This window comes from Globicephala melas, chromosome 15 (assembly GCF_963455315.2).
Source record: "Globicephala melas chromosome 15, mGloMel1.2, whole genome shotgun sequence".
Lineage (NCBI taxonomy): Eukaryota > Metazoa > Chordata > Mammalia > Artiodactyla > Delphinidae > Globicephala > Globicephala melas.
Genome location: NC_083328.1, coordinates 13,645,380 through 13,664,097, shown reverse-complemented (window position 1 = coordinate 13,664,097; position 18,718 = coordinate 13,645,380). Strand labels below are relative to the sequence as shown.

Sequence of the window (18,718 nt, the reverse complement as noted above, 5' to 3'; positions counted from 1 at the left end):
ACTTTACCAAATTTGTTGATTAGCTCTAGTAGTTTTCTGGTAACATCTTCAGAGTTCTCTATGTATAGTATCATGTCATCTGCAAATAGTGACCAATTTACTTCTTCTGTTTCGATTTGGATTCTTTTTATTTCTTTCTTCTCTGATTTCTGTGGTTAAAACTTCCAAAACTATGTTGAATAATAGTGGTGAGAGTGGACAACCTTGTCTTGCTCCTGATCTTAGAGGAAATTGTTTCAGTTTTTCACCATTGAGAACGATGTTGGCTGTGGGTTTGTCATATATGTCCTTTATTATGTTGAGGTAAGTTCCCTCTATGCCTACTTTCTGGAGGATTTTTATCATAAATTGGTGTTTAATTTTGTCAAAAGCTTTTTCTGCATCTATTGAGATGATCATATGGTTTTTCTCCTTCAGTTTGTTAATATGGTGTATCACATTGATTGATTTGTGTATATTGAAGAATCCTTGCATTCCTAGGATAAACCCCACTTGATCATGGTGTATGATCCTTTTAATGTGCTGTTGGATTCTCTTTGGTAGTATTTTGTTGAGGATTTTTGCAACAATGTTCACCAGTGATATTGGCCTGTAGTTTTCTTTCTTTGTGACATCTTTGTCTGCTTTTGGTATCAGAGTGATGGTCACCTCGTAGAATGAGTTTGGGAGTGTTCCTCCCTCTGCTATTTTTTGGAAGAGTTTGAGAAGCATAGGTGTTAGCTCTTCTGTAAATGATTGATAGAATTGGCCTGTGAAGCCATCTGGTCCTGGGATTTTGTTTGTTGGAAGAATTTTAATCACAGTCTCAATTTCAGTGTTTGTGATTGGTCTGTTCATATTTTCAATTTCTTCCTCGTTCAGTCTTGAAAGATTGTGCTTTTCTAAGAATTTGTCCATTTTATTGGCATATAGTTGCTTGTAGTAATTTCTCATGACCCTTTGTATTTCTGCAGTGTCAGTTGTTACTTCTCATTTTTCATTTCTAATTCTATTGATTTGAGTCTTCTCCCTTTTTTTCTTGATGAGTCTGGCTAATGATTTATCAATTTTGTTTATCTTCTCAAAGAACCAGATTTTAGTTTTATTGATCTTTGATATCATTTCCTTCATTTCTTTTTCATTTATTTCTGATCAGATCGTTATGATTCCTTCTGCTAACTTTGGGAGTTTTTTTGTTCTTCTTTCTCTAATTGCTTTAGGTGTAAGGTTAGGCTGTTTATTTGAGATATTTCTTGTTTCTTGAGGTAGGATTGTATTGCTAATTGCCTCTTAGAACTGCTTTTGCTGCATCCCATAGGTTTTATGTTGTCTTGTTTTCATTTTCATTTGTTTCTAGGTATTTTTTGATTTCCTCTTTGATTACTTCAGTGAGCTCTTGGTTATTAAATAGTGTATTGTTTAGCCTCCATGTGTTTATATTTTTTACAGATCTTTTCCTGTAATTGATATCTAGTCTCATAGCACTGTGGTCGGTTGATATGATTTCGATTTTCTTAAATTTACCAAGGCTTGAGTTGTGACGCAAGATATAATCTATCCTAGAGAATGTTCCATGAGCACTTGAGAAGAAAGTGTATTCTGTTGTTTTTGGATGGAATGTCCTATAAATATCAATTAAGTCCATCTTGTTTAATGTATCATTTAAAGCTTGTGTTTCCTTATTAATTTTCATTTTGGATGATCTGACCATTGGTGAAAATAGGGTGTTAAAGTCCCCTACTATGATTCTGTTACTGTCAATTTCCCCTTTTATGGCTGTTAGCATTTGCCTTATGTATTGAGGTGCTGCTATGTTGGGTGCATAAATACTTACAATTGTTGTATCTTCTTCTTGGATTGATCCCATGATCATTATGTAGTGTCCTTCTTTGTCTCTTGTAATAGTCTTTATTTTAAAGTCTATTTTGTCTGATATGAAATTGTTACTCCAGCTTTCTTTTGATTTTCATTTGCATGGAATATCTTTTTCCATTCCCTCACTTGCAGTCTGTATGTGTCCCTAGGTCTGAAGTGGGTCTCTTGTAGACAGCATATATATGGGTCTTGTTTTTGTATCCATTCAGCCAGTCTGTGTCTTTTGGTGGGAGCATTTAATCCATTTACATTTAAGGTAATTATCAATATGTATGTTCCTATTACCATTTTCTTAATTGTTTTTGCTTTTCCTTCTCTTGTGTTTCCTGCCTAGAGAAGTTCCTTTAGCATTTGTTGTAAAGCTGGTGTGGTGGTGCTGAATTCTGGTAGCTTTTGCTTGTCTGTAAATGTTTTAATTTCTCCATCGAAGCTGAATGAGATCCTTTCTGGGTAGAGTAATCTTGGATGTAGTTGCTTCCCTTTCATCACTTTAAATATGTCCTGCCACTCCCCTCTGTCTTGCAGAGTTTCTGCTGAAAGATCAGCCGTTAACCTTATGGGGATTCCCTTGTATGTTATTTGTTGCTTTACCCTTGCTGCTTTTAATATTTTTTATTTGTATTTAATTTTTGATAGTTTGATTAATATTTGTCATGGCGTGTTTCTCCTTAGATTTATCCTGTATGGGACTCTCTGCACTTCCTGGACTTGATTGACTATTTCCTTTTCCATATTAAGGAAGTTTTCAACTACAATCTCTTCAAATATTTTCTCAGTCCCTTTCTTTTTCTCTTCTTCTTCCAGGACCCCTATAATTCAAATGTTGGTGTGTTGAATGTTGTCCCAGAGGTCTCTAAGATTGTCCTCAATTCTTTACATTCTTGTCTCTTTAATCTGCTCTACAGTAGTTATTTCCACTGTTTTATCTTCCAGGTCACTTATCCGTTCTTCTGCCTCAGTTATTCTGCTATTGCTTCCTTCTAGAGGATTTTTAATTTCATTTACTGGGTTGTTCATCATTGTTTGTTTTCTCTTTAGTTCTTCTAGGTCCTTGTTAAACATTTCTTGTATTTTTCTCCATTCTATTTCCAAGATTTTGCATCATCTTTACTATCCTTACTCTGAATTCTTCTTCAGGTAGACTGCCTATTTCCTCCTTATTTGTTGGGTCTGGTGGGTTTTGCCTTGCTCCTTCATCTGCTGTGTGTTTCTCTGTCTTCTCATTTTGCTTAACTTACTGTGTTTGTGGTCTCCTTTTCGCAGGCTGCAGGTTCATGGTTCCCATTGTATTCGGTGTCTGCCCCCAGTGGCTAAGCTTGGTTCAGTGGGTTGTGTAGGCTTCCTGGTAGATGGGACTAGTGCCTGTGTTCTGGTGGATGAGGCTGGATCTTGTCTTTCTGGTGGGAAGGACCACATCCGGTGGTATTTTTGGGGGTGTCTGTGACCTTATTATGATTTTACGCAGCCTCTCTGCTAATGGGAGGGGTTGTGTTCCTGTCTTGCTAGTTGTTTGGCATAGGATGTCCAGCACTGTAGCTTGCTGGTCGTTGAGTGGAGCTGGGTCTTAGCATTGAGATGGAGATCTCTGTGAGAGCTTTTGCCGTTTGATATTACGTGGAGCTGGGAGGTCTCTTGTGGACCAATGTCCTGAACTCGGCTCTCCCACCTCAGAGGCACAGGCCTGACACCCAGCCGGAGCACCAAGACCCTGCCAGCCACATGGCTTTTCCATCAGGGCAACCATGGCATGTGCTCTGGGTCCTTGATGCTGTCACCATCCCCAGCAGGAAACTCTTGCCAGCTCTTTCTTCCTGCTCCTTCTGCTGCTGCATCTGCAATGTCAGGGGTGAAACCACGCAGTGTAGTTGGGACCGTCTGCCAGTCTTTACCCCAAAGATTTTGCTAGGCGAGCCACACTCGGACTGGACTTAACTTCGGGAGAGTGAATCGTGTTCCGTGAATTGATTTTGCGCATCGCGTCGCCCTCGATTACTGACTAGTCCGCCCTCGGAGTTAGAACTCACTTTCTATGAGAAAGTATTGTTTTTTAAAAGCACCTGTCCCCAACATACAGTCCCGCCACAGAGGGATCAGCCGGACCCCAGTTGGGAGTATGATGACTTCATGGCCCCAGTGCCCTCCTCCCCCAGCCCCACAGTCTGTAGCCTTTGTCCATTTTTCCATTCTATTGATTTTTGTCAAATTCTGTGGCATGATAGGGTAATGCTTCAGCCCTGTCTAATGCTTTGATGGAGGAGAGGGAAGAAGGAGCCTCGCACCTCCTGAGATGTGGAAGCTGCTTAGGATGTTACTTCTTGCTCCTTGTATTCCTAAGAAGAAGTAGGAGGAGGGGAAAAAGAGAAGTTGAAAACTCAGAGATCTAAAATGCTCCCGAGTTCTGAGACCTCTTAAAGGTAGCCTCTCATCTTGTCGTTCTACATGGTTAGATAAAGCGAAGTTCATTTGTTTATTCATACAGCATCAAATACTTCAGAGTCCCTATTTTGTACTACACACTTTCCTAGATACTGGTGTCCTACAGAGAATTGCTTGATGCAGGAAAACCCCACACATCTGATGTCAGAAGTATCATGAGTGTGGAAGTAGCATGACAGTAAAGGAGAAACACAGGAAGGGTATGCCTTTCCATCTCACCAGGGGAGAGGTTGGACCAGAGAAATAAATACAAGAGTTGTCCATAGAGAACAAGACAGGAGAAAGGGAGGGGATGGAAAGGAGGTGAGCAGAGGTGGACTAAGCCTTGAGCCATTCCCAAATTTAGAGGCCAGACTGAGCCATGTGGCCATAGAAAGGCAGAGCAAAGTGCACTCGATAATGATGATGAAGTAATTACATTCCTCCTGTGCAGGAATCCAAGCTGCTCCAGGAAATAGAATCAACCCTAGGAGAATGCCATCCAATGTAGAATTAGCACTGTGTCAGGTTAATTTCTTTCCCAGCCTCTCCTTAGGTTGATGAGCTCAATTACTTTTCACCAACATCCTACATGTTTCATTTCTTTTTTTTTTTCACATCTTTATTCGGGTATAAATGCTTTACAATGTTGTGTTAGTTTCTGCTGTACCACAAAGTGAATCAACTATATGTATACATATATCCCCATGTCCCCTCCCTTTTGAGCCTCCCTCCCACCCTCCCTATCCCATCCCTCCAGGTCTTCACAGAGCACCGGACTGATCTCCCTGTGCTATGCAGCTGCTTCCCACTAGCTATCTATTTTACGTTTGGTAGTGTATATATGTCAGTGCTACTCTCTCACTTCATCCCAGCTTCCCCTTACCCCCCGTGCCCTCAAGTCCATTCTCTATGTCTGAGTCCTTATTCCTGCCCTGCCACTAGGTTCATCAGTACTGCTTTTTAAAAATCCCATATATATGCATTAGCATACGGTATTTATTTTTCTCTTTCTGATTTACTTCACTCTGTATGACAGATTCCAGGTTCATCCGCCTCACTACAAATAATTCAATTTCGTTCCTTTTTATGGCTGAGTGATATTCCATTGTATATATGTGCCACATCTTTATCCATTCATCTGTTGATAGACATTTAGGTTGCTTCCATGTCCTGGCTATTGTAAATAGTGCTGCAATGAACATTAGGGTACATGTCTCTTTTTGAATGGTGGATTTCTCAGGGTATATGCCCAGTACTGAGATTGCTGGGTCGTATGGTAGTTCTAGTTTTAGTTTTTTAAGGAACCTCCATACTGTTCTCCATAGTGGATGTATCAATTTACATTCCCACCAACAGTGCAAGAGGGTTCCCTTTTCTCCACACCCTCTCCAGCATTTATTGTTTGCAGATTTTTTGATGATGACCATTCTGACTGGTGTGAGGTGATACCTCATTGTAGTTTTGATTTGCATTTCTCTAATGATTAGTGATGTTGAGCATCCTTTCATGTGTTCGTTGGCAATCTGTATATCTTTGGAGAAATGTCTATTTAGGTTTTCTGCCCATTTTTGGATTGGGTTGTTTGTTTTTTTGATACTGAGATGCATGAGCTGCTTGTATATTTTGGAGATTAATCCTTTGTCAGTTCTTTCATTTGCAAATAATTTCTCCCATTCTGAGGGTTGTCTTTTTGTCTTATTTATGGTTTCCTTTGCTGTGAAAAAGCTTTTAAGTTTCATTAGGTCCCATATGTTTATTTTTGGTTTTATTTCCCTTACTGTAGGAGGTGGGTCAAAAAGGATCTTGCTATGATTTATGTCTTAGTTTTCTGCCTATGTTTTCCTCTAAGAGTTTTACAGCGTCTGGCCTTACATTTAGGTCTTTAATCCACTTTGAGTTTATTTTTGTGTATGGTGTTAGGGAGTGTTCTAATTTCATTCTTTTACATGTAGCTGTCCAGTTTTCCCAGCACCACTTATTGAAGAGGCTGTCTTTTCTCCATTGTATATTCTTGCCTCCTTTGTCAAAGATAAGGTGACCGTATGTGAGTGGGTTTATCTCTGGGCTTTCTATCCTGTTCCATTGATCTATATTTCTGTTTTTGTGCCAGTACCATACTGTCTTGATTACTCTAGCTTTGTAGTATTGTCTGATGTCAGGGAGCCTGAATCCTCCACCTCCGTTTTTGTTTCTTAAGATTGCTTTGGCTATTCAGGGCCTTTTGTGTTTCCATACAAATTGTAAAATTTCTTGTTCTAGTTCTGTGAAAAATTCCATGGGTAATTTGATAGGGATTGCATTGAACCTGTAGATTGCTTTGGGTAGTATAGTCATTTTCACAATATTGATTCTTCCAATCCAGGAGCATGGTCTATCTCGCCATCTGTTTATGTTATCTTTGATTTCTTTCATCAGTGTTTTATAGTTTTCTGAATACAGGTCTTTTGCCTCCTTAGGTAGGTTTATTCCTAGGCATTTTATTCTTTTTGTTGCGATGGTAAATGGGATTGTTTCCTTAATTTCTCTTTCTGATATTTTGTTGTTATTGTATAGGAATGCAAGAGATTTCTGTGCATTACTTTTGTATCCTGCAACCTTACCAAATTCATTGATTAGTTCTCGTAGCTTTCTGTTGGCATCTTTAGGATTTTCTATGTATAGTATCATGTCATCAGCAAACAGTGACAGTTTTACTTCTTCTTTTCCAGTTTGGATTCCTTTTATTTCTTTTTGTTCTCTGATTGCTGTGGCTAGAACTTCCAATACTATGTTGAATAATAGTGGCGAGAGTGGACATCCTTGTCCTGTTCCTGATCTTAGAGGAAATGCTTTCAGTTTTTCACCATTGAGAATGATGTTTGGTGTGGGTTTGTCGTATATGGCTTTTATTATGTTGAGGTAGGTTCACTCTATGCCCACTTTCTGGAGAGTTTTTATGATAAATGGGTGTTGAATTTTGTCAGAAGCTTTTTCTGTATCTATTGAGATGATCATATGGTTTTTATTCTTTAATTTGTTATATCACATTGATTGTTTTGCATATATTGAAGCATCCTTGCATCCCTGGGATAAATCCCACTTGATCATGGTTTATGATCCTTTTAATGTGCTGTTGGATTCTGTTTGCTAGTATTTTGCTGAGGATTTTTGCATCTATATTCATCAATGATCTTGGTCTATAGTTTTCTCTTTTTGTAATATCTTTGTCTGGTTTTGGTATCAGGGTGATGGTGTCCTCATAGAATGAGTTTTGGAGTTTTCCTCACTCACCAGTTTTCTGGAAGAGTTTGAGAAAGATAGGTGTTAACTATTCTCTAAATGTTTGATAGAATACGCCTGTGAAGCCATTTGGTCCTGGGCTTTTGTTTGTTGGAAGATTTTTAATTACAGTTTCAATTTAATTACCTGTGATTGGTCTGTTTATATTTTCTAAATCTTCCTGGTTCAATCTTGGAATGTTGTACTTTTACTAGAATTTGTCCGTTTCTTCCAGGCTGTCCATTTTATTGGCATATAATTGCTTGTAGTAGTCTCTTTTGATCCTTTGTATTTCTGCAGTGTCAGTTCTAATCTGTCCTTTTTCATTTCTAGTTTTATTGATTTGAGACCTCTCCCTTTTTTTCTTGATAAGTCTGGCTAAAGGTTTATCAATTTTATTTATCATCTCAAAGAACCAGGTTTTAGTTTTATTGATTTTTGCTATTGTTTTCTTTGTTTCAATTTCATTTATTTCTGCTCTGATCTTTATGATTTCTTTCCTTCTACTAATTTTGGGTTTTCTTTGTTCATCTTTTTCTAGTTCCTTTAGGTGTAAGGTTAGATTGTTTATTTGAGATTTTTCTTGTTTCTTGAGGTGAGCCTGAATTGCTATGAACTTCCCTCTTAGAACTGCTTTTGCTACATCCCATATGTTTTGGATCGTTGTGTTTTTGTTGTCATTTGTTTCTAGGTATTTTTTGATTTCCTCTTTGATGTCTTCAGTGATCTCTTGGTTATTTAGCAGTGCACTATTTAGCCTCCATATATGTGTGTTTTTTACTGTTTTTTTCCTGTAATTGATTTCTAATCTCATAGCACTGAGCTTGGAAAAGATGCTTGATATGATTTCAATTTTCTTAAATTTTCCACAGCTTGATTTGTGGCCCAAGATGTGATCTATTCTGGAGAACATTCCATGTGCACTTGAGAAGAAAGTGTATTCTTCCGCTTTCAGGTGGAATGTCCTAAAAATATCAGTTAAGTCTGTCTAGTCTATTGTGTCATTTAAAGCTTGTGTTTCCTTATTTATTTTCTGTCTGGATGATCTGTCTATTGGTGTAAGTGCAGTGTTAAAGTCCCCTACTATTATTGTGTTACTGTCAATTTCTCCTTTTATGGCTGTTAGAATTTGCCTTATGTATTGAGGTGCTCCTATGTTGGGTGCATAAATATTTATAATTGTTATGTTTTCTTCTTGGATTGATCCCTTGATCATTATCTAGTGTCCTTCCTTATCTCTTGTAACAGTCTTTATTTTAAAGTCTATTTTATCTGATATGAGTATTGCTACCCCAGCTTTCTTGTGATTTCTATTTGCGTGGAATATCTTTTCCCATCCCCTCACTTTCAGTCTGTATGTGTCCCTAGGTCTGAAGTGGGTTTCTTGTAGACAGCATATATAAAGGTCTTGTTTTTGTATCCATTCAGCCAGTCTGTGTCTTTTGGTTGCAGCATTTAATTCATTTACTTTCAAGGCGATTGTCAATATGTATGTTCCTGTTACCATTTTATTAATTGATTTGGGTTTGTTTTTGTGGGTCTTTTTCTTCTCTTGTGTTTCCCACTTAGAGAAGTTCCTTTAGCATTTGTTTAAAGCTGGTTTGGTGGTGCCAAATTCTGGTAGCTTTTGCTTGTCTGTAAGCTTTTGATTTCTCTATCGAATGTGAATGAGATCCTTGCGGGGTAGAGTAATCTTGATTGTAGTTTTTTTCCTTTTCATCACTTTAAATATATCCTGCCACTCCCTTCTGTTTTGCAGAGTTTCTGCTGAAAGATAAACTGTTAACCTTAGGGGGATTCCCTTGTATGTTATTTGTTGATTTTCCCTTGCTGCTTTTAATATTTTTTCTTTGTATTTACATTTTGATAGTTTGATTAATATGAGTCTCGGCGTGTTTCTCTTTGGGTTTATCCTGTATGGGACTCTCTGTGCTTCATGGACTTGATTGACTATTTCCTTTCCCATGTTAGGGAAATTTTTGACTATAATCTCTTCATATATTTTCTCAGTCACTTTCTTTTTCTCTTCTTCTTGTGTGTTTAATGTTGTCCCAGATGTCTCTGAGACTGTCCTCAATCCTTTTCATTCTTTTTTCTTTATTCTTCTCCCTGGCGGTTATTTCCACCATTTTTATCTTCCAGGTCACTTGTCTGTTCTTCTGCCTCAGTTATTCTGCTATTGATTCCTTCTAGAGTTTTGGTTTTTTGGGTTTTTTTTTTTTGCAGTACGCGGGCCTCTCACTGTTGTGGCCTCTCCCATTGCGGAGCACAGGCTCCGGACGTGCAGGCTCAGTGGCCATGGCTCACAGGCCCAGCCGCTCCGCGGCATGTGGGATCTTCCCGGACCGGGGCACGAACCTGTGTCCCCTGCAATCGGCAGGCGGACTCTCAACCACTGTGCCACCAGGGAAGCCCCTAGAGTATTTTTAATTTCAGTTATTGTGTTGTTCATCGCTGTTTGTTTGCTCTTTAGTTCTTGTAGATCTTCGTTAAATGTTTCTTGTAGTTTCTCCATTCTGTTTCTGAGATTTTAGATCATCTTTACTATCATTACTCTGAATTCTTTTTCAGGTAGGTTGACTATTTCATCTTCATTTATTTGGTCTTGTAGGTTTTTACATTGCTCCTTCGTTTGTAACATTTTTTTTGTTGTTTCTTTTTTTTTTCTTTTATGGGTGGTACTGTATTCCTTTCTTACTGGTTGTTTGGCCTGAGGTGTCCAGCACTGGAGTTTGCAGGCAGTTGGTTTGATCTGGGTCTTGGTGCTGAGATGAGGACCTCTGGGAGGCCTCACTCTGATTAATATTCCCTGGGGTCTGAGGTTCTCTGTTAGTCCAGTGGTTTGGACTTGGAGCTCGGTCTCGGCCTCTGGCCTGGGAACGAAGAGCCTGCAAGCCGCGTGGTGTGGCAAATAAAAAAGAAAAGAATAAAGAAAACAAAAGAAAGGAGCAGTACAATAACAAAGAATAAAAAACAAAATAAAATCAGAAAGATAAAAAATATATTAGGAGAAATAAAAATATAATTGAAACAACTGTGACAAGGTAAAACAAAACCACAACAGAAAAAAGAAAGAAAGAAAAGACAAGGGTGGGGGAGAACAAACCAAAAGGAGCAGAAATATTAGAGTATAAAGAATAAAATAAAATTAGAAAACTAAAAGATTAGAAAAATAAAAATATAAATGAATCAACAACAATGAATCAACAGCAAGGTAAAACAGAACTCCAATCTAAAAGAGGAAAAAGAAAAACAAAAAGCCTTGACTATGGGGGGTGGAGTTTAGGAGGGGGTGGGGTTTAGGGTGGGGTGGGACCTAGGCTGGGGGAGTGAAGTTTGAGTGTGGGGCGGGGCCTAGGCTCAGGACCCACATAGGCAGAAAAGGCCTTGGGGGTGGGGCCTATGTGGGGCAACTTTCACACATAGGGCAGAGCCTCTGCTTAGGACCGGCACAGAGGCAGCATGTCCAAAGGGGGGCCTCCAAAGTGTGGAGTCCAGAGCTTGGAGGTAAGGCCCTGGGTGAGGGTGTGTGGGTGGGGTTTAGGCCCAGCGCGGTTGGAGGGGCTCTCAGAGGGGGTCTCCAAGTGTAGATGTAGGGCCCTTGGTGGGTGTGTAGGGGCAGGACTTGGGCTTTGCATGGCAGGAGGGAGGGTCTAAGGGCAGAGAATTAGGCCTGGGAGCCCAACAGGCTCCCCGGTGCCTAGTGGACAGGGAAAGCGCTGGCCGCAATCCCTTCCATTCCTCTGCACCCTGTCCTCCATGGCTTAGGACCTCTCCCCTGGAGGTCCCATGTCAGGTCAAACCCATCTACATCCCAGCTGGCCACTTTCCTCTTTCCCAGCCCCTAGGGATTCGTGGTACTTTTAGCTTCTCTGCACTGAGGTCATTTGTCCCCTCTCAATGGCTGTCCCTCTTTCTCCTTCACTCATCTTCATTTTCTCCTTCACCCACCTTCATTTTCTCCTTCACCCTCATACTCACACTTCTGACACCAGAATTGTGGGTTTTCCACACCAGTCAATTCTGACATGAACTGCCTGGGGACAGCATCAGATCCCACAGGTTAAGGGCTCCATCCCACACGACTGTCCCCATTTTAGAAGTCAATCTCAAGACTCAGCTTGTCACCTGTACTTCTGATCAACCAGCTATAAATCAGGGTTCCTGCAACCCCCTTCTCAGGTTCAGTAATTTGCTAAAGTGGCTCATAGATCAGGAAACAGTTTACAAATTGCCAGTTTATTACAAAGGATATTTTAAGGGATACAAATGAACAGCCAGATGAAGATATGCATAGGGTAGGTTTGGAAGGGTCCTGTGCACAGGAGCTTCTGTTCCCATGGAGTTTCGCCAGCCTCCCAGTACATAGATGTGTTCACTGACCTGGAAGCTCTCTACACCCCATACCTTTGCGGTTTTTACAGAGGTTTCATCACATAGGCATGACTGATCATTAACTCAGTTTCCAACCTCTCTCCCTTTCCTGGAGGATGGGGGTAAGGGCTGAAAATTCTAAGCTTCTAATTATGGCTTGGTCTTTTTAAAATTTTTTCATTAATAATATTTTCTTCATCACTTTCTTTTGTTCAGCTTTATTGGGGTATTTTGATAAAATTGTAATATAGTTCAACATGATTTGATATATGTACCCATTGTGAAAGAATTCTCACCATGTGTTAACACATCCATCACCTCACTTATTTACCTGTGTGTGTGTGTGTGTGTGTGTGTGTGTGTATGAGAACACTTAAGTTCTACTCTCTTAGCACATTTCAATTATATAATACAGTGTTACCAACTGTAGTCACCATGTTACACATTAGATTCTCAGGCCTTATTCATTTTGTAACTGAAAGTTTTTACCCTTTTACCAGCCTCTCCCCATCTCCCTCCCCCCTCAGCCACCACCATTTTACTCTCTGTTTCTATGAGGTCAACTTTTTTTTTTTTTTTTAGGTTCCACATATAAAGGATACCATACAGTATTTGTTTTTCTCTATCTGGCTTATTTCACTTAGCATAATGCTCTCCAGTTTCATCCATGATGTCACAAATGGCAGAATTCCCTTCTTTTTAAGGGCTTAATAATATACCATTATATACATATACCACATATTCTTTATCCATTCATCAGTTGATGGACACTTAGGTTGTTTCCATATCTTGGCTACTGAGAATAATGCCACAATGAACTTGTAAGTACACATATGTCTTCAAGATAGTGATTTTATTTTCTTCCGCTATATACCCAAAAGTGGGATTGCTGAATCATGTGGTAGTTCTATTTTTAACTTCTTGTGGAACCTCTGTACTCTTTTCTATAGTGGGTGCACCAATTAACGTTCCCACCAGTAGTGCACAAGGGAATGTTCTTTTCTCCACATCCTCACCAGCACTTGTTATCTGTTATATTTTTGATAATAGTCATCCTAGCTCTGAGATGATATGTCATTGGGTTTTAATGTCTTGGTCTTTCTGGTGACCAGCCCCCATTCCGAAGCTAACCAGGAGCCCACCAAGAGTCACCTCATAGAACAAAAGACAGTCCTATCACACAGGACATTCCAAGGGATTTAGGAGCTCTGTGTCAGGAACCAGGATCAAAGACCAAATATTAGAATAAGAGATGCTTTTAGTGTTCTTATCACTTTGGAAATTACAAGAGTTCCAGGAGCTCAGTGCCAGGACCCAAGGTCACATATCTATCTATCTATCTATCTATCTATCATCTATCTATCTATATATGTATATGTATTCTGTTATTTTACAGTGGCCCTCTGGACAGCCCCATACCAACTCTGTCTCGTATGGCCCATCTGGTCCATGAGAAACTCATCCTGTGCCTACAGGGACCGTACATCCAGTGTGCCCAGGACCATCCTGTTTATGCCTGTTTTCTGAGCATAACATTTTCATGCTCGAAAAGGTCCCATTTTGGATGAAAAAATTATGTGCTCACTCTACATATTTCCATACTTCTGGGAGTGGAGAATACCCAACACAGCCCCCTTTCCTTCCCTCTACTGTCCTCTGCCACTTAGCAAGCCTTCTAGATTTCCCAGACAGAAGTCAGACCTCAGTCCACTCTGCCCTTGAGCTGCAGGAATCCCCCTGGAGACCCATCTCAAGGCTTGAGAGGAGGGGCAGGTGTCCCCCCACTTTCCAGCAGGGGGACGATTCTCTTTGAACATCCTCTCCCCAACAGTGCCAATCCCTGTGATGTGGGCCCAGTAACAAGCTTCCTTCACCTTCTTTTTGATAAATCCTTCAAGGCACAGATTCACTAGAAAGTGAGCTCCATGAGAGAGGACTTTATTTTGTTTGCTGTCTAGATCAGAGCCTCATACATCATAGCCATTTAGTATTTATTTGTGGAGTGAATGGTAAATGAGAGTGCCTGGAATCTCACTTTGGAACGTAGTTTCTATTGTCTTTGGATCACAGCTCAAACTCCATAGTCATAAACACACCATTAATCGTGTCCATGTGTAACTGTACGTAAATGCATTAATGTGATAATATCCTATATGGTGGTAATTTTTTAATGCTGCTTTTTTTTTCTTTTCCTTTTGGCTGGGCCCCCCCTACTCCTCCTCTTCTCTCCCATTTTCATTTCCTTCAACCCGTGTTAACTGTGTGTATACATAATATATACACTTATACACACACACACAGTATTGTATTTTCTTTGAGACCACACTATACAAACTTTCATACATAATAGTGATACTTTTACCCAATCACACTTCATGGATATCCTTTGTCATTTATTAAATACTCATATGTATTAGGCTAGTTTCTGGCTTCTCTAGTCTATTCTACTGGTTTGTTTATTTTATTTCAAAGTTTCCTAATATTATTTTGACTTGTTGCAGTAATGGTTCTCAAAGAATATTCCCTAGCCCAGCAACCGCAGCAGCGTCTGGGAACTTGCTACAAATACAAATTATTGGGCCCCACTCAGACCTACTGGATCAAAAACTCTGGGGGTGGGGGCGGCCCAGCCATCTGTTTGTTTGTTTTTTTTATAAATTTATTTATTTTTGGCTGCATTGGGTCTTTGTTGCTGCTTGCAGTTTTTCTCTAGTTGCAGCGAGCAGGGGGCTACTGTTCGTTGCGGTGCGTGGGCTTCGTATTGCGGTGGCTTCTCTTGTTGCGGAGCACGGGCTCTAGGTACACGGGCTTCAGTAGTTGTGGCATGTGGGCTCAGTAGTTGTGGCACACTGGCTTAGTTACTTCGCAACATGTGGGATCTTCATGGACCAAGGATCGAACCCATGTCCCCTGCATTGGCAGGCAGATTCTTAACCTGTGGTTCCAGTGGGAAAGTGCAGTCAATTGTATATTAATGTTGGGGTAATTGGCATTTTTGTGACACTGAGTGTTTATATTTGAGAAAATAAAATGTCTTTTTACTTGTCAATAATTAAATTTTATTGTTTTTATTCATTCCCCTGACTTTCTTGTCAAATTTATTCATAAATAATTAGAGTTTGAGATAACTATATTGGGCTAACTACTGTTCCCATGTCCATTTCTAAACTAGAAAGAAAACTATAAGATAAATAAATATTTATCTTATACATAGTCACTCTATTAAAATCTCTTGTTAATTCCAGTAGTTTGTAATTTCCAGCAATGCCGTTGTCAACTAAAAGATGATTATATTTCTTTTTTTCCTGTGAACATATTTTTCTTGATTTTATTTTGCTGCATTTACTAGGACCTCCAAAGCAGTGTTGAAAAAATAATGGCAAAAGCAAATGTACCTGTCTAGTTCCTGATTTAATTCGAAATGGCTTTACTGTTTCAACACTTAGAATAATATTTACTATTGGACTCTGCAGGTCATAATACATTTAAGTGGTTTCCTTATAGTCTGATTTTAATCAGGATTTTTATTAGAAATGGCTGTTGATTTTTATCAGATGTCTTTTCAGCATCTATTGATATGTTCTGATGGTTTTTTCTGTTTAGTGTGTTGTTCTCATTCTTTTGAGTGTCCTTCTGTAGCAAGAATGAAACACAATTACTGTCCCAATCAATTTTCCTGCCTGATTAATTTTACTTTAAAAAGAAAGAATTCTAATTGCTTACTTGGGTAAATTATCTGAAGCTAAGAGGCTGGCAGGAAAACAACATGAGTCTGATAAGCTGAAACACAAAGGCAGGGACACCTGACTCTTGGAGCTGTTTCCTCTTTGGCCAGCTCAACTAAGCAAAACTACAAATAAAAAAGAATAATTGGGGACAGTAATCGTGTAGAGGGCCAGATCTTGGTTCTGCCACTTGCAAACTGGGCAGCTTTGGGTAGTAACAATGGCTAGCCTTTATGGAATTTTTACTATGTTTTTCTAAACATTTTATATGGATTCATTTTGGTCACTTGCTTCCTCTCTCTAAGTCACATGCTTCCCCTTACTAAACAGAGAGCAGTATATCTACTTCACAGGGTTATTGGCATACGAATTGCAAGGAATTCTGAAAAGTTAGCTCCATACTCTCAGTTGTGGATTCTTTCATTAAAAGCCTTTTCTTTTTCCTCGATAACTGCCAAGAATTAACATACCATGAAGCAGAGGGAGTCATTTGTAGGGTTTCTTGGCCAAACAGCCCCAACTTCTCATCTGATAAATAGGTTCCCGTGGGGATGGGGGTGGAGGTTTCCTTTCGACTGTTGGCCTTGAGCCAGTGCTCACGGTCAGGCGCACGTCGCCTACTGACCGTGGTCCATTGGCGTGACATTTTCCTCACCACGGTGGACTGAGGAGGGAATGATGAAAGTGCTAACAGATCCTGGAAGTTGAGCCTGTCCTGTGTATTGAGAACCTATGTGGGCTCCCTTAGGCCACCCCTTTCTCTTCTTCCAAAGCAAGACGGGAGCTCCTTACTGACCCATTGTCCAGAGCATCCTCCGAGTGCCCCTGGTGGCTGTTACTCAGTGGCTGAGCAGAGGGTTGGGACATGCTCTTCCGCCTCTCTTCGCAGTGTCAGTGTCCCAGTGCTTGGTTTCCTGCTGTGACCTCCCACCATTGGCTTGTACATGGGGACTGTACCCTGTGACCCAGACCCTCCGTAACTGGCTTCCTTATATCACAATCTAGCACTCCCTCAGTTGGCTTTCTACCACGTTTCCCCAGTCCGCCAAATGATTTACCGCTCTGCACCCGGAGTCTTCGGTGACTGCAGTTCCTGCCTGGGAATCCAGGTTTCCCTGTAAACGGAGACGCGGTGGCCGGCTTTGACATGGCCCACCCTTTGGGTTGGTTTGTCCCAGTTCTGGTGGAACTCCAGACTCCTGCATTGCTCCTTACATCTGCTAACGCAGCTGGTGCCCTCGGTAAATGGCAAGTCCGTCCTCGCCAGTTGCTCAGACCCAAGCCTTAATTCCAGTTGGCTTAGCCCTGATCCCACTCCCTTACATCCAGAAAATCCTCCTGTCTCTACTTTCAAAGCACATCCAGAATCTAACCATCTTCCCACCTCATTGCTACCATGCTGGTCCAAGTCACCATCATCCCTTATTTAGACTACCGTTAAATCTCCTAACTGGTCCCTGCTTCAGTCCTTGCCCTCTCTCAGTCTGTTCACCGCACGACAGCAAGATGGCTCTCCATCCCTCTCCAAACAAAAAGGGACGTCCTCCCTGTGGCAGTAAGATGGTACTCCCCCCACCTTACATCTCTGATTGCATCCCCTCCACCCCCTCATATTACCAATCCCTCTACCCCACCCCAAACACATACAGCTCTCCTGAATGTGTGCTCTGCCTTGCTCGACTTGGCTTTTGGGTCCCCACTCTGAGCCTTCATCTACTTGGACTCCCCAATGGACCCTGGTCTCCTCTAGACTTGCCTTTCACCACTCAGTCTCAGAAATCATGGTAAAAACCAAAAGCATTGCCAGGAGCTCTTCCTGTTAGAAACCACAGAAAAGGAGAGTTGTTCTCTCGTCCTCCAGACCTGGTGGCTGCAGTGGCTGGCGACTATACACAAATAACACCCAAACTCAAGGCAGTCCCAGTTCACGTATCCACCGAGGCCTTCAGTCACAAGGTCATCGCCTGCTCTGGAAGCCAAGTCGGAGAATGTGAACTTAGCTGCAGTGCGCAAGCACTTGCTTCTGCCGTACATGACCTTGTTTATCTCAAGGAAGAATCACCGTTCAGATTCCTGTTGTTAGTCTTGACGGCAATGATATCCTCTTAGGTCTTCATTCTTGATAAATGGATCTCTGTATTCCCCAGGAGGTGCTGAAAGAATCTAGAAATATTTCCTGACCTATAATCTGCCATTGAAACACATTTTCTATTGGTCACCTCTCTATTTACGGTACAGTACAGGCAGATCAGTCGAACGTGTATATCAGCACTTAAAATCCTCATTTGGTGTGCAATAGGGTAGTTGTTACAAGTTTATCAGTAGGGAGCTCATAAAAAGAGTATCATTCTTTCCCCTATAGAATAAAAACTCAGTGTAGCTTATGCTTCTAATCAGAAAGTAAACTTAGCACAGAGGACCTCAAAGTCTACGATGCATCACATCTATAGATTTCTAGGTCCCACCCCCAAGATCAGATCCAGCAGGTTTAGTGGGGAGGCCAGTGCAAGTCGTTTTTAGTAGATGGTTTTGAACTGCACTTTTGAGAAGAACTGGATTCAATAAGAGAACTTTGAACTTAGAGGAAAACACTTGGGTCTTAATTCTCACTCAATGGCCTTAGGTTTCAATCCTTTGATTTTTGTTTTCCAATCTATCAAAGGGAACCAGAAATAACCCTCTTTGTTGTTATAGATATTATTTTCACGAGGCTTGTTTTTGCAGGCAACCAACCTCTCTGAACGGCCTGTGAATGTAGCCACAGCAAAAGTCACAAATCTTATGCATTTAACCCTGTGGAAGAAGAGAAGCACCCTCAAGCCTTTTTTTCCAGTTATTTCTGTTGAAAAATAAATAAGGCACATGTTAGAGACAGCAGCAGGAAAAACTTACTGATAAACAGTCATTTAGTAGAAAGACTATAGAAAACTCAGCAATCTGGTGCAGTTAATGAAAGGATGACATTAATGGTCTCTGAGGACACAATTTATTGCAGCATCACGATTTCTGTACAGAAAAGTGACATAGAAATTGCAGGGAAACCATATATTCTGGTTAGATTAAGAAAAGGACATACTCGGCAGATCTTA

General features: G+C 40.5%; 1 protein-coding gene across 8 annotated transcripts in view; it reads left to right on the top strand.

The window, feature by feature from the left end:
• CALN1 (calneuron 1) overlaps positions 1–18,718 on the top strand; it is a 469,972-nt gene that overhangs the window by 387,374 nt on the left and 63,880 nt on the right. The gene's annotated exons all lie outside the window — the stretch shown is intronic.